This window comes from Hippopotamus amphibius, chromosome 10, assembly GCF_030028045.1.
Source record: "Hippopotamus amphibius kiboko isolate mHipAmp2 chromosome 10, mHipAmp2.hap2, whole genome shotgun sequence".
In the NCBI taxonomy this organism is placed as follows: domain Eukaryota; kingdom Metazoa; phylum Chordata; class Mammalia; order Artiodactyla; family Hippopotamidae; genus Hippopotamus; species Hippopotamus amphibius.
In genome coordinates this window covers 93,588,073-93,612,609 of record NC_080195.1, presented here as the reverse complement: position 1 = coordinate 93,612,609, position 24,537 = coordinate 93,588,073, and the positions used below count along the sequence as shown (strand labels likewise).

Sequence of the window (24,537 nt, the reverse complement as noted above, 5' to 3'; positions counted from 1 at the left end):
CTGCCTGTTGGTTCAGTGGTATGAAATTTCAAAAATGTTAGTGAGTGATTGAGGAGTCAGCCTCAGTTTCCAACCAATTAGAGATATGAAACTTTTCCTAAGGGAAAAAGTTGTCCATTGAGCACCAAAACATCCAAATACTCCAAACAATTTGACTCACGATTTGGAAGAAAAATATCTTAAGTAGGTAAGTAGTTGTAATAGTGAGAATGCCCACATCTCTCTTTTGCCTGGTTCTTGGACCCATGTTGTTTGCCTAAGGAGTAGATGTCATCACATCTAACCTATTAGGTATGGGTCCCATTACTAAGTCTTTAGTGTATCATTCCATTATCCTATTAAACCTGCTCTTTCTAACCAAGTGTTAAAACTAATGAAGCCAGTACATGTTGATCCCACTGTTGTACTCACTTTACCATAAGTAAGCAGAGATATTCTATGGGATTACATGTTGTGGATAAAGCACTTTGTAAGATCATGAATGATGTGATGGCTGAAGCATTGCAGATAGGAAAAGGGATTTAATATTCAGAATATATCTAAACCCATGAGAACAAACCTGTACCCCCTTCATGATAAAGTAAGCCAATATATTCAGCTTTCTTGCAGATGGCTGGCTATTATCACTGAGGAAAGATCATCTGATAGGGCTGAATGTTAGTAGTTTAAGCACTTACTAGTGACAGTAAACAGATCATTCATGGTGGGGAGAAATCCATGTTTTAGTGCTAATGAATTGCCTCTGTCTTTGCCACCATGGTCAGTCTGTACATGGACCCACAGTGTAAAAATTAGGGCACCTAGAGAAAAGGGCACCCAGATGTCCACAGATTACTCATAACTGACCACTATAAAATTTCTATTCTCCCTGAGTCTTTCGATTTCTTCTTCTTCAATACCCAGAGATATTTTATTTCTTTCTCATTGACTAAAGGTCATATCGGAGCTCAGGATGTAGTTAACCAACCTAGTCCACACAATTACCTGCTGCTTAAACCAATCCTTAATCCCCATTTGGTGTATCCATATCAGTACCTTCGATCTGCCTAGTCTCATATTTTGCCCTCTTTTGTCACACATCTCTTATTCCACTCCCATATGTGTTCCCTCAACTCCTGCTGTTACAAATTGGCAAGGCCATGTTATTCTTTTAAGGTGTAGTCTACATTGTCCCAGACCACTTCTTGTAATTTTCTATCTGGGCTATGCTGGGATTCTAATTCTTAATGGCTGATGGCAGAATGAATAGTCATAGTTGTGACTTTTGAGTATACTAAGTATCTCCTCATGAAGAAACTCTCTTGTGAAGTCATTGGAAGGATTTTATGAGGAGAAAGCCAATTTCCTCAGACAGAGAGGGTAAACTATTTCTAAGGCAAGAAACACTGAGTTATTTTAGAGATCAAAATTATCACCCTCATCTGTGTCTGCCTGAATGTTTTGATCCAATTATCTGAGTGTTCAACTCCTCCCTCTGCTTATTTATCTTTAAATGTGTATTAAATGGCCTTTCTACTCTGCATCTCTGAAAATAAGTCTCTTGGTTTCGTTCATAGCTGCAATTAACAAGTTTTCTGATTTTTCATATGTGTTCTAAATTTTGTATTCAAGACCTTTAAAATGATTCTCTTTCACTCCCTTTAGGAAATTTAAAATAAGCTAGACCATGTAGAATGTTTATAATTGCCACAAATACTGCTTCTTTCAACTCCTTGCCTCCACCTGCATTCCATTCCATGCCAACAGTAGTGATGTTCTTTATATCAATGATATCAGTGCTCCACTTGCTTCTGGCACAGTGGCTATCCATGTGTGCTAGACAAGTATCTGATAAGAAACAGGCAGTATACTCAGAAGGAGTAATTTAAAATGCCTTAATGAAGAGATGGTTTATAAAAGTATAGGTAGGAATGGTGAAGTACCTTGTAGCTATCTATAGAGAAAAGCCATTAATAAAAATATCTAGTAACCACTATCCAGTATCTGCCATGATTGTTTCATCTAAGATTCTAATTGTTACATTTATTTGTATAAATATAAACTAGAAACAGATTACTATCACATTTGTTAGATATATTATGGTAAACTATAGAAATATTGTGTACTCCAAGTGTGTAGCAGCTAAAGTTAGGTTTTTTCCTCAGTTGTATATATCTAAAATATGTGACTTCAACAAGATAGAATTATTTTCCCCTCATAATAGGCAAGACCTCGACAGCATAATGGTGATAAAGTGTCTAAGTCCAGAAGTCTTTAGAGACTGAGGTTCCTTTGTGCTCAACAATTCACCCCTCATTAAAGATGCTGTCCATAGCTCCAGACAATAGGAAGAAAGAAAAAGTCTTCATCTGAACTGTCTTTCATGAAGTGTTCTTTGAAATTTCCTCGTGACACTTTCTACCACTTCTTATTTGCTAGAACTTCGTCACAGATCGGATCTCATGAAGACAGACTGAATACTACACATTTTTAATCTGTGGTGATTATATTTGCTAAAGAGTTCTCTTGCTGTATAGAAGCGCAACACCTTTACTGGAGTTCACCTAGTTGTCTCTGACTCACAACAACACTGACAAATTCTAGCCTAAGGCAATATAAATGCAAGTAGGAAAAGATCTAGATAAATATTTTTGAATTTTATATTTGACTCAGCCAAGCGACTGAAATATCATTCAGGAAACACCAGAATAGGGAAAATGATTTTCATACAAATAGTCTATTATAAATATACTCGTACTTGAAAGAGAGCCTTAGAATCATTACTTGTAAAAACTGTGAAAAATAAAATGTTTTAATTGCCATTAATATACTTCTTTTCTTGAAACTATTATTATATATTTCATAATAAGGTAATTTTCTCATTTACTAACTTTCCACATTTTGTGCAAGTAAAAACCTAACTTTGTCTATGGAAATTAATATTTAATATTGTTTATATATATACAAAATTTGGTGACTTAAAATTATCTCTAACTGATTTAATATTATAACATTATTTTGACCATTCAGGGGTATGTTTTATCTACTGTGAATTAAAAGAATTAAAATGAAATCAGTAATATCATCATGATTTAATAAAAAAAGTATATAATAAACAAAGCCTTTACAGTATGATTCAAAATATTTTAAAAATCTTCAAAATCATTAACAACATTTCTTAATTCTTAAAATTCTTAGTCCATTCCATACCACACTCATTTATCTCATAAACTTCTTAAGGGTCTATCCTGTATTTAGTCCTATGTACACAGGCATTAAATATGTTGCTTATGTGCAGCAATTCAGGAAAAAAGAACTCAGAGTATTGAAGGGGTTGGTAATCAATTCCACCTACATCCACAAAAAAGAACTGGACTCAATATTAATTTTGGAAGCTGTCAGTTTGAGATATGATAACCACTGCAGAAAATGCAGGAAAATAACGTATAAATGAATATGAATGAGCAATAATGCTGAGTGAATAGACTATAAAAATGGACACATTTTTCACCAGCATTTTTATTTTTATGGAAATACTAAGTGTCTTGTGTTTGAATATATTTGATATGGAGAGAATATAGAGCAAATAATTCACCTAGAAATTGCAAATACAAATAAAATAAACAATAAAACATTTATATAAAATGTTTTTATATGTTGAAATATTACTCTAACATAAAAACTTTTTAAAAGTTTAATTCTGTTTTCAGAAATGGTTTTAGATAGACTTATATAAGTAGTGAATTTGAGAAAACTTAGATGGTGCATAACTGCAGATTACTAAATTTAACTGGAAAATCAAATCTCTTAATGTTGAATTTAAATTTGATAATAATATATTATTTAGTAGCCATTACATTAACTTTGTAGAATTTTAAGACATTGTTTCTCTTTCCAAATTCCTCTTTCACTCCACTTTTAAGTTCTATTCCAGCAGCCACTTTTGATAACTGTTTTGATGATTTGTACTCTTTCTCTATAAAAACTGAGCCATCATTTAACAGTAGAAATCTGTGATAAAATGTCATTTTCATTCAATTGTTAGTTTCTTCCTTCATTTTGTGGTTGAAACTACTTTCCTGAGACATTCTTAATTCAGCCCTGTCTTCAGAAGTCCTCTGCATTATTCTTCTTTCACTTCTAGCACAAAGCACCATTTCTTTTTCAATATTTTTTCAGTACTTTTTTTCAATACTTTTTCAATACATTGCTTTTTCAATACTTATCATCACTGTCTATATCACTAAGAAATACAAACTCTTTGTTACTCTTCAGTCTACAGGTGGTACACTCACACAACATAGTTTAATACATTATTAATTTTAAAAGAAATATATTCGATTGAATGAAACAAACTATTTCATATTTTTTGCTCTTTAATGCTTTAACATCTTTATTTTCTCCTTAAAGAAGTAATGAATGTGATGAACCCTAGTCCTTTGCAGCTTATTATGCTCAAAAGATATGTTTTAGCCCCATTTGTATTCCAACCACAACAGGGATTTGTAGGGAGAGTATTTGTGGAAAAGTGTTCCTTATTGTCATAATGAGTTGAACCGTATCCTTCAGAAATTCAGACATTGAAGTCTTACACTCCAGAATGTGACCTTATTTGGGAAAAAGGTTGTTGCAAAGTAAAGATGAGGTCATACAGGATTAGGACAGGACTTTAATCCAGTATACATGATGTCCTCATAAAAACGGGAAATTAGGCTTCACACAATGCCATGTGGAGATGAAGGCAGAGATCGATCTGGTGCAGCAGCAGCAAGGAATACCAAAGACTGTCAGTAACCACCAGCAGCTAAGAGGGAGGCATAGAACAAATGTTTTACCACAGCCCTCAGAAGGAAACACCCTGCCAACACCTGAATCTCAGATTTCTAGCCTCCAAAATAGTGAGAAAATAAATTTTGGTTATTTAAGTCACCCATTGTGTGGTACTTCATTATGGCTGCCCTAACAAAGGAATACAACTGCTAGGCCTTAAAATTCACATGAAAATACTATCTTATCATTTAGTCACTTATATAAATGTATTTTAAAAGATCAGAATGTAATCAAATAATATTATAATTTTTATTTTGACAGTATGTTGGTTTATTACACATTTGTATCAAATGCTCATTTTTGATACTGTAGATCATTCTGTATAAACAACATGTGGCAAAAGAGTTAAACTAAGTAACTCTATTTATTTTTCTATTGCATGTAAAGTTCTACATGCCTAGACTTTTCTTAACTAAAAATTTTCCCCTAAATTAAGCAGTTATTGCCTTAAAGTATATTTAAAATCTATTAATTTATATATTTCTTCTCTATAAAGAAACGGTCAATATAAACAAACATAATCTAAACATAGGCTTTACATTCTCCTCAAAAATTAACTCAAAATGGATCACAGACCTTACATGTAAACAATCTTGGGCATGATGATGACTTTTAGTTACAACCTCAAAGGCATTATCCATGAATGGAAGAATTGGTAAGTTGGACTTTATTAAAATTAAAATTTTCTGCTCTGCGAAAGACAAAAAGAATGAGAAGACAAACCATATACTACAAGAAAATATATTCAAAAGACATATGTGGTAAAGGACTGTTATCCAAAATATACAAAGCACTCTTAAAAATCAATCTTTAAGAAAAGGAACAACCTTATAAAAAACTTGGTAAAAGACATGAACAGACACCTCACTATAGAAGATATAATATATATATATAGATCTATCTATCTAAATGACGACTAAGCATTTAAAAAGATATTTCACATCACATCCTTAGGAAATGCAAATTGAAACAAAATAAGATACCATTACACATACATTAAAATAGCCGAAATCCAGAACACCGACAACATCAAATGCTGACAAGGATACGGAGCAACAAAATCTCTCATTCACTGCTGGTGAGGATTCAAAATGGTAGAGTCACTTTGGAAGACAGTTTGTAAGTCACCAAATTAACGTGCTCGCGGTCATATAATCCAGCAATTGCACTCTGTGATATTTACACAAAAGGACTGCAACTTATGTCCACACAAAAATCTACACACGGATGTGTGTAGCAGCTTTATTCATAACTGCTAAAACTTGAAAGAAACCGAGATGTCCTTCAGTAGGTGAATGAATAAATAAACTGTGGCATATGCAGACAATAGAACATTATTCAGTGGCAAAAAGAAATGAATTATCAAGCCATGAAAAGACATGGTGAAAACTTTAACACATGTTACTAAGTGTTAAAGAAACAACTCTGAAATTCTACATATTCTGTGATTCCAACTCTACAGCATTCTGAAAAAGATAAAACTATGGAGACAATAAAATGATCAGTGGTTGCCAGGGGTTGGGAGGAGGGAGAGATGAACAGATGAAGCACAGAAGGTTTAGGGCAGTGAAACTATTCTGCTCTAATGATGGGTAATGTCAATCCGTTTATCAAAACCCATAGAATGTACAACACCAAAAGCGAACCCTAATGTAAACTAGGGTTTACAGTGACTTTAGGTGATACAGATATGTTACTGTGGGTTCATGGACTGTAACAAATGTACCACTCTGGTGCAGGATGTTGATAGTGTGGGAGGCTGTGTGTGTATGTATGTGAAGAAGGGAACAGAAAGTATTTGGGAAGTCTCTGTACATTCTGCTCAAATTGTCTGTGAACCTAAAACTTCTCTAAAAAACAGTGTTTTAAAGGAAGAAAATACATACCTATGTGTGTGTGCACACACATATAGATTAGGGTATATTCAAAATAAAATTTTTGAAATTTGTAGGCATCATTATGATGTAGATATTGTTCTTATGTATGGTTATATAGCTAATGATAATTTTGGTGTCAAGTTTTTAATAACTAAAGAAGTTATTAAAAATGATATAGTTCAAGAATTAAAGATGGCGGCGAAGTAGAGAGACGTGGAGTGCATCCCTCCCCACAGATGCATTGGGAATGCACGGAAGGACGCAGTAATTCTCACAGAGAAACAGCTGAACACCAGCAGACGGCCTTGGACACCGGATGGGACTGCGGGGAGCCCGACATAGCCGGTAGGGAGGCATCTACGAGGGCTCAAAGAGGGTGAAGCGGCGGAGCTGTGGCAGACGGGAGGGAGTGAGAAACATTCGGAGGGTCCGCAGCGCAGCTCAGCGTTCCCGGACCAAGACATCGATCCGCGGCTGAACGGAGGGTCCAGGAGTGGGAGTGTGGGAGCAGGAGAGCTGGTTCAGTGTGGGAAACATTGTTGCCGGTAGGGTGACGGACCGAGAGGACAGGAGGGAGGAGGCCCGCGGAGAGGAGTGCCCGTTCCTGAGAGCTGCCCGGCCATGATGGCGGCTGGAGGCTGCAGGCTCACTGGCGGCTGGGAGGAGCCACGCACATAGCCTCTCTCTCTCTTTCCGCGCCTCTGCAACAGGCAGTGGAGAGACGCCCTGCGGGCCACCTAAGGGGCTCAGGGATAACAAGTACCCTCAGGCACTCGGGTGGGGCTAGATTAAAACCCCTTGCAACGCCAGCAGCAGGGAGGCTGCCGAGAGAAAAAAAAAAAAAAAAAAAAAGAAAAGAAAAAAAACCCCCGAGAGAGGCCCAACTCTAAGACTTTCTGTTTACGCCTGAGCCACCGGCGCCCTCTGCAACAGGCACCTCCAAGCCTGACTGAGACATCAGTGCGCCACTGCTCACTGCCTCCCAGGAGAAGGAGCCACTGTTGTACCCTCTCCCTCCCCACACACCAAGGCTTACAGACAAACAATAAAGGAACCTCTGCTGGTCACAGAATAACGCAAAAAACCCAAGGACAAGCAACCCCAAAAGTTTGGACAACCATGAGGAAACAAAGAAACACCATGCAGGCAAAGGAGCAAGAAAAAAACCCACAAGACCAAATAAATGAGGAGGAAATAGGAAAAATGCCTGAAAAGGAATTTAGAGTCATGATAGTCAAAATGATACAAAATCTCGATAACAAAATAGAGAAAGTACAAGAAACAGTTCATAAGAACTCAGAAAAACAAACAGCAATGGATAACAAAATAACTGAAATTAAAAATACTCTAGATGCTATAACCAGCAGAATGACTGAGGCAGAAGAACGAATAAGTGAATTGGAAGATAAAATGGGGGAAATAACTGCCACAGAGCAGGAAAAAGAAAAAATAATAAAAAGATTAAAAGACAGTCTCAGAGACGTCACTGATAACATTAAGCGTACCAACATTCGAATTATAGGCATCCCAGAAGAAGAAGAAAACAAGAAAGGGTCTGAGAAAATATTTGAAGAGGTTATAGTGGAAAACTTCCCCAACATGGGAAAGGAAATAATGAACCAAGTCCAAGAAGCACAGAGAGTCCCATACAGAATAAACCCAAGGAGAAATACACCGAGACACATATTAATCAAACTAACGACAATTAAACACAAAGAAAAAATATTAAAAGCAGCAAGAGAAAAGCAACAAACAACATATAAGGGAAAACCCATCAGGATAACAGCTGACCTTTCCACAGAAACTCTGCAGGCCAGAAGGGAATGGCAGGATATCCTGAAAGTCCTGAAAGAGAGAAACCTACAGCCAAGAATACTCTACCCAGCAAGAATCTCATTCAGATTTGAGGGAGAAATCAAAAGCTTTCCAGACAAGCAAAAGTGAAGAGAATTCAGCACCACCAAACCAGCCTTACAACAAGTGCTAAAGGAACTTCTCTAAGTAGGAAACACAAGAAAAGGAAAACACCTACAAATACAAACTCAAAAAACAATTCAGAAAATGGTAATTGGAACACACATGTCAATAATCACTTTAAATGTAAATGGACTAAATGCTCCAACCAAAAGACACAGACTGGCTGAATGGATCCAAAAACAAGACCCTTCTATATGCTGCCTACAAGAAACCCACTTCAGACCAAGGGATACATATAGACTGAAAGTGAAGGGATGGAAAAAGATATTCCATGCAAATGGAAGTCAAAAGAAAGCTGGAGTAGCAATACTCATATCAGACAAATTAGACTTGAAAGTAAAGTCTATTAAAAGAGACAAGGAAGGACACTACATAATGATCAAGGGATCCATCCAAGAAGAACATATCACAATGGTAAATATCTATGCCCCCAATATAGGAGCACCTCAATACATAAGGCAAATGCTAACAGCTATAAAAGGGGACATCGACAGGAACACAATAATAGTGGGAGACTTGAACACCCCACTTACATCAATGGACAGATCATCCAAACAGAAAATAAATAAAGACACACAAGCTTTAAATGACACATTAGACCGTCTCGACTTAATTGATATTTATAGGACATTCCATCCAAAAACGACAGACTACACGTTCTTCTCAAGTGCACACGGAACATTTTCCAGGATAGATCACATCTTGGGTCACAAATCAAACCTCAGCAAATTCAAGAAAATTGAAATCATATCAAGCATCTTCTCAGACCACAACGCCATGAGACTAGATATCAATTACAGGAAAAAAACTGCAAAAAAGACAAACACATGGAGGCTAAACAATTCACTCTTAAACAACCAAGGAATCACTAAAGAAATCAAAGAGGAAATCAAAAAATATCTAGAAACAAATGACAATGAAAACACAACAACCCAAAACCTATGGGATGCAGCAAAAGCAGTTCTAAGGGGGAAGTTTATAGCAATACAGTCCTACCTTAAGAAACAAGAAAATGATCGAATAAACAACCTAACCTTACACCTCAAACAACTAGAGAAAGAAGAACAAAGAAACCCTAAAGTGAGCAGAAGAAAAGAAATCATAAAGATCAGGGCAGAAATAAATGAAAAAGAAAGGAAAGAAACCATAAGAAAAATAAATGAAACTAAAAGCTGGTTCTTTGAGAAGATTAACAAAATTGATAAACCATTAGCCAGACTCATCAAGAAAAAAAGGGAGAAGATGCAAATCAACAGAATTAGAAATGAAAAAGGAGAAGTCACAACGGACACCTCAGAAATACAAAACATCATGAGAGACTACTACAAGCAACTATATGCCAATCAATTGGATAACCTGGAAGAAATGGATACATTCTTAGAAAAATACAATCTTCCAAGACTGAACCAGGAAGAAATAGAAACCATGAACAGACCAATCACAAGTACGGAAATTGAGGCAGTGATTAAAAATCTCCCAACACACAAAAGCCCAGGACCAGATGGGTTCACGGACGAATTCTATCAAACATTTCGAGAAGAGTTAACACCTATCCTTCTCAAACTCTTCCAAAATATTGCAGAAGGTGGAGCACTCCCAAACTCATTCTACGAGGCTACCATCACCCTGATACCAAAACCAGGCAAAGATGTCACAAAAAAAGAAAACTATAGACCAATATCACTGATGAATATAGATGCCAAAATCCTCAACAAAATACTAGCTAACAGACTGCAACAGCACATTAAAAAAATCATACACCATGATCAAGTGGGGTTTATCCCTGGGATGCAAGGATTCTTCAATATACGCAAATCAATCAATGTGATACATCATATCAACAAATTGAAGGATAAAAACCATATGAGCATTTCAATAGATGCAGAAAAAGCTTTTGACAAAGTTCAACATCCATTTATGATCAAAGCTCTCCAGAAAATGGGCATAGAAGGAAATTACCTCAACATAATAAAAGCCATATATGCAAAACCAAAAGCCAACATTGTTCTCAATGGAGAAAAACTGGAAGAATTCCCTCTAAGAACAGGAACAAGACAAGGGTGTCCACTCTCACCACTATTATTCAACATAGTTTTGGAAGTGTTAGCCACAGCAATCAGAGAAGAAAAAGAAATCAAAGGAATCCAAATTGGAAAAGAAGAAGTAAAATTGTCACTCTTTGCAGATGACATGATATTATATATAGAAAACCCTAAAGACTCTACCAGAAAACTGCTAGCACTCATTGATGAGTTTAGTAAAGTAGCAGGATACAAAATGAATGCACAGAAATCTCTTGCATTCCTATACACTAACAACGGAAGAGCAGAAAGAGAAATTAAGGAAACTCTCCCATTCACCATTGCAACCAAAAGAATAAAATACCTAGGAATAAACCTGCCTAAGGAGGCAAAAGATCTGTATGCAGAAAACTTTAAGACATTGATGAAAGAAATCAAAGACGACACAAACAGATGGAGGGACATACCATGTTCCTGGATTGGAAGAATCAACATCGTGAAAATGTCTGTACTACCCAAAGCAATTTACAGATTCAATGCAATCCCGATCAAATTACCAATGGCATTTTTCACAGAACTAGAGCAAGAAATCTTACGATTTGTATGGAAACGCAAAAGACCCCGAAGAGCCAAAGCAATCTTGAGAAGGAAAAATGGAGTTGGTGGAATCAGGCTTCCTGACTTCAAACTATACTACAAGGCCATAGTGATCAAGACAGTATGGTACTGGCACAAAAATAGAAAGGACGATCAATGGAATAGAATAGAGAACTCAGAAGTAAGCCCAAACACATATGGGCACCTTATCTTTGACAAAGGAGGCAAGAATATACAATGGAAAAAAGACAGCCTCTTCCATAAGTGGTGCTGGGAGAACTGGGCAGCAACATGCAAAAGAATGAAATTAGAACACTTCCTAACACCATACACAAAAGTAAACTCCAAATGGATTAAAGACCTACATGTAAGGCCAGACACTATCAAACTCCTAGAGGAAAACATAGGCAGAACACTATATGACATCCATCAAAGTGCCATCCTTTTTGACCCACCTCCTAGAATCATGGAAATCAAATCAAGAATAAATGAATGGGACCTCATGAAACTGAAAAGCTTTTGCACAGCAAAAGAAACCATAAACAAGACTAAAAGGCAACCCTCAGAGTGGGAAAAAATAATTGCCTATGAAACAACGGACAAAGGATTAACCTCCAAAATATACAAGCAGCTCATGAAGCTTAACACCAAAAAAGCAAATAACCCAATCCACAAATGGGCAGAAGACCTAAATAGACATTTCTCCAAAGAAGACATACAGATGGCCAACAAACACATGAAAAGATGCTCCACATCACTCATCATCAGAGAAATGCAAGTCAAAGCCACAATGAGGTATCACCTCACACCAATCAGAATGGCCATCATCACAAAGTCTGGAAACAACAAATGTTGGAGAGGGTGTGGAGAAAAGGGAACTCTCCTGCACTGTTGGTGGGACTGTAAATTGGTACAGCCACTATGGAAAACAATTTGGAGGTTCCTTAAAAAACTACAAATAGAACTACCATATGATCCAGTAATCCCACTCCTGGGCATATACCCAAAGAAAACCATAATCCCAAAAGAAACTTGTACCATAATGTTTATTGCAGCACTATTTACAATAGCCAGAACATGGAAGCAACCTAAATGCCCATCAACAAATGAATGGATACAGAAGATGTGGCATATATATACAATGGAATATTACTCAGCTATAAAAAGGGATGAGATGGAGCTATATGTAATGAGGTGGATAGAACTACAGTCTGTCATACAGAGTGAAGTAAGTCAGAAAGAGAAGGACAAATATTGTATGCTAACTCACATATACGGAATCTAAAAATGGTACTGTTGGACTCAGTGACCAGAACAAGGATGCAGATACAAAGAATGGACTGGAGAACTCGAGGTATGGGAGGGGGCCGGGGGTGAAGGGGAAACTGAGACGAAGCGAGAGAGTAACACAGACATATATAAACTACCAACTGTAAAATAGTCAGTGGGAAGTTGTTGTATAACAAAGGGAGTCCAACTCGAGGATGGAAGATGCCTTTGAGGACTGGGGCGGGGAGGGTGGGGGGGGCTTGGGGGGGGGCGTCAAGGAAGGGAGGGAAGATGGGGATATGTGTATAAAAACGGATGATTGAACCTGGTGTACCCCCCAAAAAAATAAATAAATAAATTAAAAAAAAAATGATATAGTTCAGTCCATCTAATTATAAAGGAATATATGTTATTTTACATTTTGAAATAATCCTTGCTGTGTCAGTGCTAATCAAACTCTAAGCTGTTTCCTTGTTAAATTCTCTGAAGTACACAGTAAAATAATCATCTAGTGAATCTGTCTTCCTTTAGTATCTTTTTGCCATGTGTTCCACTTGAGATAAAAGACAGATCCTCCCAAGTTTGAAGGTAAAATATGTCTTGAAAATTCATTTTTTTTAGAACCATGAACTTCACGCTGCTTTTAATATAATTCCTATTTTCATATAATACCACTGATGGTTTTAGCTTTTTGAGTTAGAAATAAATATATAGAGATAAAAATGAAGTGTGGACCAATACAGAAATGGTTGATATAACATTTGTAAATTTCTGTTTAGATGATAAAATGGAAAATTTAAAATAAGATTGTCAGAATGAGTCGTCACATTACATAACTGCAAATGAAAAATCATGAAATATATTTAAGAAAAAATTGTCTATTTTGTCAATTATCCTTTTTATCAACAAACTATTTAAAAAGTACAGTTTGAAATAACTGAATAATTTTCCAAAAGTTACACATATACTACATATCTATCACTGTTCTGTAAAACAGTAGTATTACATCAGAAAACAAAACAAATTCTCAAACTCGAGCTTACAGTATTGCAAGAGAACATAAAATAATAATAAATGCGTTTGACTAAATTTTATAGTATTCTGGAAAGTGACAGGTCTGACATCTATGAGGTTCTTAGATCTTCATTTCCCAGCATTTTATGCCTAGAGATACTTAATGTAAAACTGTATTCCAAAGGACAATGTGTACATTCCTTTCCTCAACTGGAAGTTCTTATTCTAATGGACTATTGCAAATTATAAAAAAAATGGAAAATTAATTTGCAAATGCAAGTAAATTACTTTATTTACTTTAAAAAAGTAGTATTTCTCTACCAACTGTAAAATAGATAGTCAGTGGGAAGTTGTTGTATAACAAAGGGAGTCCAACTCGAGGATGGAAGATGCCTTAGAGGACTGGGGCGGGGAGGGTTGGGGGGACTTGAGGGGGGGAGTCAAGGAAGGGAGGGAATACGGGGATATATGTATGAAAACAGATGATTGAACTTGGTGTACCCCCCCAAAAAAAAAAAAAAAAGTAGTATTTCTTTTTCAGTCTCAAGAGCATCAATTAAAACCATTATACAATATAAGACAATGTGACTGTTAATATGAGAATTTTGCTTTCACACTGCATTACCTTTCTATATCCAACAACAGATAAACTTTATTAAAACACTATCAGGGAATATTTTAATGCAATGTGATTATTCTTTTCCTATTTCCTTGTCCCTAACAATATCAAGAATCTTACTAAATGACAGTAACACTCATGTGTTTGAATGGAGTTTGAGGAAGATAAGAAAGAATAGAGTGAAAATTAACCAGTACATCCTGGTAGTACTTGATCTCACTATACTAAATATAGACACAGGAATGGACTCAAAGTGTTACTGATAAATGCGTGTATGTTTGTGTGTGTGTGTATACATTATATAGAATATATATCTATTATATATATATCTACACATTATACATATACATACACATTGTAACATTATATATGTCCATATATTTTATATATATAAACTATTTGAATGAAGTTGTCACAACAGATAAGCAATTTGTGCCATTTACAGATATAGAAGTATGAAAAGCAAGGCAAGCCAGGTAGACAACAAGTTTAATTTTGAATATGTATACAACAATTCCAACCATAAATACCCATATAAATTTGAATTAATTTCATGGATACAAAATGCACAAAAGATAAAGGCTTTAAAATTGATTTTGACTCATAAGGCTTATGTTGTAGTTGCCATTATAAAAGTGCAGTAGAATGGGTACTTTGGATATAAATTGACTAATGATAGAGCATTAAAAACTACAGCATTTGAAAAGCTGTAAAAAAGGATGATGTATTAAAAAATATACTAAACATAGCAAGTGAAGGGAGAAGGGCAGGATACCTGGAAAGGAAATAGACACCTTAAAGAAAGTTTTAAAAATGGCGAATCGTGTTTAATTATTGAAGAGTACAATTATATAAGAACAGGAAAATCTCCATTTTTATTTTGCTATGGGTATGATATTGGATATACGAGAGTGAATCAAAAATTATCCACACTCTGATTATATTAAAACTTCTGTTGGCCTCACTGTCTTATCAACACTTTCCGTTCAACGCTACTGCCTCCCCAGTCACTGCTGTGCAGGTGTGAACGTGTTACATCAGTTCATTTGTAACTGTGGTGCAAGCAAAAATGGACTCCCCATTTCTGATTTGCATGAAAGAAGAGCAGTGTGCAGTGACTTGTTTTTTGTGATCTGAGGGTGTGCACATCTGTGCACTTCTGCCCACGCTGTCAACACTCTGTAAAAACTTCATTTTGAGGTGTTAAAGCATCCTCCCTATAGTCCTGATCTTGCTCCATCGGACTTTCACTTGTTTGGTCCCCTGAAAACAGCTCTATGAGGATGAAGATTCACTTCTGATGAAGAAGTGAAGACAGCGGTGCATTCATGGCTCGCAGCTCAGCCTAAAACATTTTTTAAGGAGGGAATATGAAAGCTTGTTGACAGAAGGACAAAGTGTATTGAAAAGCAAGGAGATTAAATGATGTTTGTCTTTTCTAGAAATTAACTAAAGTAAATTCTACAGCCAGTGTGGATAATTTTTGACTTACCCTCATATTTGCGGAGCAGTTTAACAGAACAAAAAGATAAAAAACAAAACAAAACAAAAAAAAAAAACAATGCATCGAATAGTTGCTATATCTGAGGAAGTACAGAGGACAAGTATAAAGTAGTCTTTCTAGAAGTGTGCACGGGAGAGTGGGCAGGGAGGCAGACAAGTTGCCAGACTAAGGAGAGGGTGGCTTATCTGTTTGTATGTATGTATTGTGAAAAGTGATACTCCTGCATAATTTATATGACTAAAGTGACCATACAGAGAATGAAGTTCAAGACACAAGACAAATATGAGCTGACATTTGGAGAGAGGTCTTGTTAGAAATGAGAAGAGAAAGTGCTTCAGGTATATATAAAAGAGAACAAGAGATTTCTTATCATTTTAAAAAACTTTTCAGAAATAAAATCATTAAATATATTTCCCGAAAAAGCATACACCTTCTAATTTGAGAATAGGAGTAGAAAATGGACTTACATCCAGAGAGAAAGGTATAGCTGCCTTGAGATATACATAACACCAGATTTCATCTAGTTCTGTTTCATATTTTTATTTCTTTGGGCATAATTCCTCTGCAGTTATCCTTTTCCAGCTTTTCCTTCTTAAAAATTCCTATTTATTTTATAAAATAGCAATAAGACTTCATTTCCTCTGAAAACCCTTTTCCCCTATATTCTTAACACTTCAAATAAAATGAATCTCACCCCTTATTAGTTCTCCTTTTCACTCTGTTATATGTATCTACCAACATATAATACATATATTTTGGTAAATGTAACTGTCTGGGTTCTGAATTGAGAAATAAAGCAAAACATTGGTTGACTCTCCACTCCTCTGCAACCTAAGCTGCAAAAATAGTCTAAGGTATTACTTTTATTACTGATAACTATCATCTAATTTGTCTATGTAGTTTATTATAAGAGAAAGACCTTTATCCCTATGAAAGACAATACTGGACCAACATGGAATTCAACCTCTCTACTCTTCAATTCCCAACCCCTCAGAGGTAGAATTTTCCTGAAAGGATCAGCAGAATGTATTTTCTCTGGAAACAGCTTGCTTCTAAGAACAAAAGAATGTCAAGAATGTTAGCTTCATATACCCTACACAGCCACCATATACTACAGTCAGTCACACATCTGGCCTTCAAGTCACTGCTAAGTCCTACATGACCTGGGAAGCAGGTCCCTCTCTATAGCAGGCCAAGATCAAGACCCTTCCTATGTTAAAATTTAGTCACCTCTTGATATGATGGTAATCCAAAGAAAGCCAAAGAATTCTCTAAGAACAACCAAGGTCAAAGTGTAACACCTTTATGTTAAATTTTGACCTTTATGGGTAGATACTAGTAGATGATTAGTTGTGATTAAGTTATTTCTACTATTTCTCCTCTTGTAGTTTAACTTTTCATCAGTAAATTAAAAGTAAGTTTATCAACAAGGAGTCAGGTAAGAGAGGAACTCTTGGTTGTTTGAGGAGAGCAAAGAATATTGAGGAAAAATAGTAAGCTCTAGCAATTATATTTCCTGTTTAATTTTTAATATTCACCTGCAATCTGTTAAATATTGGTCTCTCCCAAAAAGTGGAAAGGACCCTGCCCCTTCATAAATCTTGTAGTATAGAAGAGTGCAATGTTGAGCAATGCTCTAGCAGACCTGTTTTAAAAATATATTAAAGCAGTGCTTCAGGCAGAAGAAATATGCTCCCAGAGGGAAACACAGAAATGTAGAAATAAATGAAGAGCAACAGGGATATAACTATACAATTAAATTAAATTAACATTCACTTAAGATTAAAACAAAGTAATGTATACAGTTTAAATATATAGAGAAATAGAATTAATTAAAACAATCACATAAATGTTGGGGGGTAAAGTGTTTTAAGGTAATAACATTATCTGAAAAGTAGTAAAATTTCTCATTTAAATGAGGGTTTAATATGTCAAGAATTCACATTGCTAGGGTAACACTCAAAGAGCAGAGTGTACATCAGTGTTAGTAGAGGGGAAAATAGAATTTTAGAGATCTTGATTAATCATAAAGGAGTTAATATAGGAGAGAAAGAATGCAAAAAATTGAGACAGAAAATACATTGTAAGACAGTAGATATAAATCCAAATATAAGGAAGATAACAATGTATGTCAATGAATTAAATATTCCAATTAAAAGACAAAACATGTCTGTCCAGTATCTTCAATTAAACCAGAAAACAGAACTAATAATAGATTTCCCATTGTTTCTTACAAACATCTTTATTGTCCTAATTTTCTCTGCACTCTTTTGTCTATATAGATTTCCTACCACATGATGATGAGATTCACAGGGAATTGTCAAAAGACACATGGTATAATTTTAATGCTAAATTATATGAATATTCAAAAATTTTGACTCAAAGCAGACTTTAGATAATCAGAATTCAAACATTCCATGCTATCCAGACTCAATCATTCCCATCAGAAAAAGCCCATTTTCAAAATAAAGAAGCTCCATGCATGATATTCTAGCAGGGGTCATTCTCTTAGTCACCCTACACTTGAGATTCTGGCTACATGTTACCTATTTATCACACACAAGTAACTGGCACAAAACAACCCTAACACACTTCTGAGAGCCTACAATGAGCCTGGGAGAATCAAAGTCAATGTCTTCATTAGGCCATTCCTTAGCAAAACTAGATTTCAACCTTGAATGTGATTTATTCCATCAAGCTTCTCTACCTTTTTCTCAAGTTCTGTCTTGAATCATTGCCAGACTGATTTTTTTTTAATTTTCTCACTTATGAAGTTCCTTTATAAAAACCTGTTAATTTTACCCTTAAAATTATTTTATACCTGTCCCTCCATTTTGTGGAATTAAAGTAGGTTAGTTCTTCTAAAAGTCATCTACTTGCTTATCTCTTCTTCCTTCACCTTCTATCATTTATTTTGTTGCCAGAGTAATCTTGCTTATACCAGTTCTGTTTACCTCATCTTATCCTATCTCATCTTATCTTGTCCTCTGGAAAATAAATTCAAAAATGATCTTTTCCTGAATTTGTTTCTCTTCATAATGAGCTTTCAATCTGCTTTCCCATTTTCCTATTTTTACTTTTCACTCTACTCTTCCATCTTACCTATGATGTGTGCAAACTGGAGTAAAACTGAATATGCTCCCTTTACTTGTTGGACAACATCTGATGCTATAACAGGTTAACTCTCAAATATTAAAGGTTTTAACACACACATAGAGTTTGTCTCACTCATATAACTCTGTCATGGATATTTACTAATGGGTTTACCAAGCAGAAGCATCATGTAATTGGGATCCTTCCATTACAGGGTTCCAAAATTTCTATGGCTTTGAATCTTTTGCTTCCAGCAAGAACATGGAGGAATGTAGAAGGATAGTTTTATACAAGGGCCTGGATATGTTCCCCAGGCTAAAACTCAGTAATATGGATACACTCATCTGCCGAGGAGGCTGAAGTGTAGTTTACTTTTGCTGGGTACCAAGGAAGAATAAGAATGTGATTTCTGTGAACACACTGCATTTGTACCACAATGCCATGTTCCTATGTTCTCTCCATAAAATATGCTTCCTCCTAAATCATTCCCTTATATTCTCTATGATTTAACGTCCAATCTAGTCACTTTCATAAAACTTATAACAGATTAATTTAAAAGTAATTTTTATATGTGTCAGATCTTTTCTAATAAATTGTATTATTGCTTATGTCAAGTATTGTATTTTAGCTAGTAGTTAATCCCACACATCATTTAGTGTATTTATTTATACATGGTAGGTATACAATAAAAATGCCTATTAAATTGATTAATTAATTATTAATTATTCTTCCCTAAAAACAGAATTTTTCCAGGCATATCAGAGAGATCTTTGTTTCAATTAATAATTTTTATATGTTTCTTAATGACAAAATAGTAAAAATATATAACAAATATTCAGTGCATCCTGAACAAAAATAATCTCTTAATTAGAATATGTTTTCCTCTAACAAATGAACTGGCTACAAAACATTTTATAAGCCACTGGAAAAAAATCCCCATTCATTCTTGTTCCAGGTTTTTAATTAGTTCTGCCACTTTTGTTTTCTTCAGTTAATTTAACTCTCAACATATTGCAGCAATTATTGCTGCCTACTCAAGCACATTTGTAAAATTGCTACATATTATGAATATTCATACTGATACATGAAAGTTAAGGCAAAATTGGCCAGCTAAGGACTTGTACCAGAATTTACCATTAGAATGATGTCTCATACATAAAACATAATGACTGATTATCTCACGCACATACACATACACACAGTTTATGTATGCACAGAAATAACTAAAATTTATGAATATAAACATGTGAATATTAACATAGCCATTCAAAGAGTTTCCAGAAGATATAGTTTAGTTAATGCCATGACATTTACTCTTGAATAAATGTGGTTAATCATCCCCTTAGATAGCTACATTATTTGTTGAATGCATAGGAGAGTAAAATTGAGAAAATATTCATACAAATGAAAATATCTAAATAAAACTGGACTTGAAATGTCAGCCAGGTAATTTGAAGACTATATTGAAGATTTTCAATAATATTAAGAAAAAGCTCAATTTTACAGAAAATATTTTATTGATAGAAGAATCTTGACATCTAGTAAATAAAACCACACATATACGCTCATTTTTGAAAGGTTAACAAGATGTATAAATGGTTGGAAGAATAAAAGGACTTGATGTGTGTAATAATTCATGAAGACAATTAATAGCAATTGATTTTAGTGTTAAACTAGAAAATACATGGTATGAATTTTCAGGAAAGAAAGTTTGGTAGTCGGGTATCATACAGTCGTGTTTTGTTTTTTATTTGTTTGCTGACCAGTAAGCATTTAAAAGTGGACATCATAAAAAAAACATTAACCATATAAATAAAATGATCACATCTGTGGCAAGGGTACCATCTGTGGAAGAAACAGGAGTCAGAAAAAAAACCTGAAGAAACGCCTATGAATATGGTAACATTAATAAGTGTTCAAAATAAATGGCAAATTGCTATCAGTAGGAAATTGTCAGGCAGAAAATGGTACTACAGATAGAAAAGAATAATTGTGAGTTGATAACTAAAGTTGGAGGATAATAGGATCAGCACTAATATTTTTAACTGGACAGAAGATTGAGAATTCGGAACAGTTTATAGTAGGAAAAGGGGATTATCACTCTGTTAGCATTGTTGAAGTTACTGTAGATCATCATCTAGAAAAGGCAAAACTATGGAGAAGACAATAAAAAGATCAGTGGTTGCCAGAGGTTGGGGGATGGATGAATAGGCAGAGAACAGAGGCTCTTTAGGGCAGTGAAAACATCCTGTATGATATTATAACGATAAGTATATGTCATTACATATTTGCCCAAACCCTTAGAATGTACAACACCAAGAATGAACCTGACTTTGGAAAAATATGGACTTTGGGTGATTATGATGGGTCAATAGAGGATTATTCTTTGGTAAAAAATGTACCATTCTGTTGAGTGATGTTGATAACAGGGGCAGCTTTGCATTTGCAAGTGTTGGGGAAGGAGGTACATGGTAAACCTCTGTACCTCCCTCTCAATTTTATAGCGAACCTAAAATTGCTTTAAAAATAGTCTTAAAAATTAAAATATAAACAATTTAAAGGTATACACTGAGCTGTTATGGGTTATTACCTCTGAGTAGGGAACTGGTAGTGGGGGTGTCTAAGGGCATGTTTTAAATGTGGAGAAACATTCTTTTCTTTGGCTGAGTAATATTTGATTGTATATATGTGCCACATCTTCTTTATCCATTCATCTGTCGATGGACATTTAGGTTGCTTCCATGTCCTGGCTATTGTAAATAATGCTGCAATGAACACTGTGGTACATGTATCTTTTTGAATTATGGTTTTCTCTGGGTATGCCTAGTAGTGGGATTGTTGGGTCATATGGTAGTTCTATTTTTAGTTTTTTAAGGAACCTCCATACTGTTCTCCATAGTGGCTGCTATTCATAGTGAGGTGGATGGACCTAGAGTCTGTCCTACAGAGTGAAGTAAGCCAGAAAGAGAAAAACAAATACCTTACACTAACACATATATACGGAATCTAGAAAAATGGTACTAATGAACCTAGTGGTAGGGTAGGAAAAGAGATGCAGATGTAGAGAATGGACTTGAGGACACTGCGGGGAGGGGAAGCTGGGATGTAGTGAGAGGGTAGCATTGACATATACATACTACCAAATGTAAAATAGATGGCTAGTGGGAAGCTACTACAGAACACAGGGAGATCAGCTTGATGTTTTGTGAAGACCTAAAGCGGTGGAATAGGGAGGTTAGGAGGGAGGCTCAAGAGGGAGGGGATATGGGGATATATGTGAACATGTGGCTGATTCACTTTGTTGTACAGCAGAAACTGACACAATACTGTAAAGCAATTATACTACAATAAAGATTAAAAAAATGTAGAGAAACAAAAATAAGAACAATGTCTGTGTTTTACTTTTTAAATTTGCCTGCTGCTTGTATAATGCAAATTACACAAATACAAAAGGGTTTTAAAATGTTCTAAAGTGCTGTACAATGGCATCAAGTACAGTAGCTAAGCAAACAGTTTTAGACTCAGACTAAATAGGCATACATTCCAGTTTCAACTGTCTTAGCTTTGTTTCTGTAGGCAAACAGTTAGCATCTTTAAGTCTTTGTTTTCTCAGCTATAGGCTAAAGATTATAATTACATTTTTCTCATACAGAGTACCTGGATATTAAATGAGTAAATCATGGAAAGAATATAATATAAAATAAGTATTCAAAAATGTGGGCTATTGTTATTTATAATGTATAAAGTAAATTTTTTTTTGTAAATAAGTATTCAAGATGTTAACTTTATTGTAAGGTATAAAGTATAATTCTGAATTTTTAAGCCTATTATCATTTTAAAAACTCATTTTGAAGTTGTCCTTTACTGCCCAAGTAGGTGTCTGCTCTCAGTGTTATTTTATTTTATTATGTATCTGTTACTACATCAACAGACAGCTGAAACAAATTCCCCACATCGCACATTTGGTGAGCTGGAGTTAGAATTTGAATTCAGTATTTCTGATGCCATGGCCTATGCTTTAATCAATACATATACAACCATACATGTATATAAGTATATCCATATTACACTCTTCTGCCTCAAATTATTTTTGGGTTTTTCTTATACTTCCTCTCTTTATATATCTCAACTTAACTGTCACTCATCAGGCTAAACAAAATCACAATAACCTTCATAAGTTGTACATTTCTTATATTATCCTTACTGTTTGATTCTTCAACTTTTCCACCAAAGTATATCTTTATAAAAGAAGGGAGGAAGAGTATCTTCCCACTACGTGTACATGAATCTGGCACAGAGTGGACATTTGGTATATCCTGTCCCATGAATAAATGCAAGTACACAAGGGGAAAGTGAAATTATTCTTTTAGTGCACTGCATTATTATCTTCACTTATTTACCTTCTTGCATCCACTCTTTTTGCCATGAGACTATGTAGACCCTTCTTAGAAAAGGGCAATTCAACTTGGTATGCAGCTTGTGATTTGCTTGGGCTATTAAAATGAGACAAGTCTGACAGAGAGCCAGTTTTCAGCCTAGTTCTTAAGAGATCTTGCAATTTTCACTTTCAAGTAAAAAGTGTCTGCCATCACCTGGAATCTTTTTAAGGACATACATTTAAATTCCAGGACTTCAGGGTTTTTGTCCTGAGCACCTGGAAATGTGGGGTTACCAACAATTGAGTTGAGAAAGTCTGTCAAGGAGCAGACTTTTGGGAGGAGTTCTGGAGCTCCAGTTTGCAGATATTATAGTTGATATGTCTATCATACATCCAAATGGAAATGTGGAGAAGGCAGTAGGATAAATATGAGTCTGAAGTATTTGAGAGATTCTATCACCATGTCTTCCCCACTTTGTCTCCTAACAGTCTTCCTTGTTTACTATCTTCTAGAACATGACTCAGTGAACTATAGACTACTAGCCATAACAGCACATAACATTTATAACTGTTATAAACTCATGTTTCATATGACATTGCTACTAAGAGATGAAGTAAAATTTTAGTTTAGGTCTTTTCATTTCAGTTTTGTGTTTTCGCTAAATCTCTAGGAATTTGGGCAATGTGGATGGTTCATGGTTGTTGTTGCTATTATTTTTGTTGTTCATACTTTCCCCCATGATAGTGTCCACAAGACCTTGGCTTACATTTATCTCCCTGGAATGCTTTGATGATCATCAGGCACGACCTCTCTACATAACCCAAACTGGTGGTGTCCAAGCTGTCTCACTGGCTTCTCTGCTCTAGTCTCTTATATTTATTTCTCACGATAATTGTTTCATGAGGATACTAGGCTTATTTCTGAACCTCAGTTGATAATCTTGGGTGAACTGACTCAATCAACAAGTGTTTCTGGTCCCACTTTCTGAGGCATTATTCACGTTAGCTAAGATGTGGAAACAACCTAAATGTCCATCAATGAATAAATAGATAAAAAAAAAAAAAAAGTGTGGCGTATACATATACCTACAGTGGAATATTATAAAGCCTTAAAAAAGGAAATCCTGTCACATGCAACAACATGGTTGGACCTTGAGGACATTATGCTAAGCAAAATAAGCCAGTCACAGAAGGACAAATACAGCATGGTTCTACTTATATGAGGATCTAAAATAATCAAACTTATAGAATCAGAGAGTAGAATGGTGGCTGCAAGAAGCTGGAGGGATGGAGAAAGGGAGAACTGAGTTGCTATTCAACTGTATAATGTTTCAATTATGCAAGAAGAAAGAGATCTAGAAACCTGTTGTACATTATGC

General features: G+C 35.2%; 1 pseudogene; it reads left to right on the top strand.

Annotated features, from left to right (window-relative positions):
- Window positions 1–24,537, top strand: part of LOC130829871 (ubiquitin-conjugating enzyme E2 J2-like) — a 116,648-nt pseudogene that overhangs the window by 2,944 nt on the left and 89,167 nt on the right.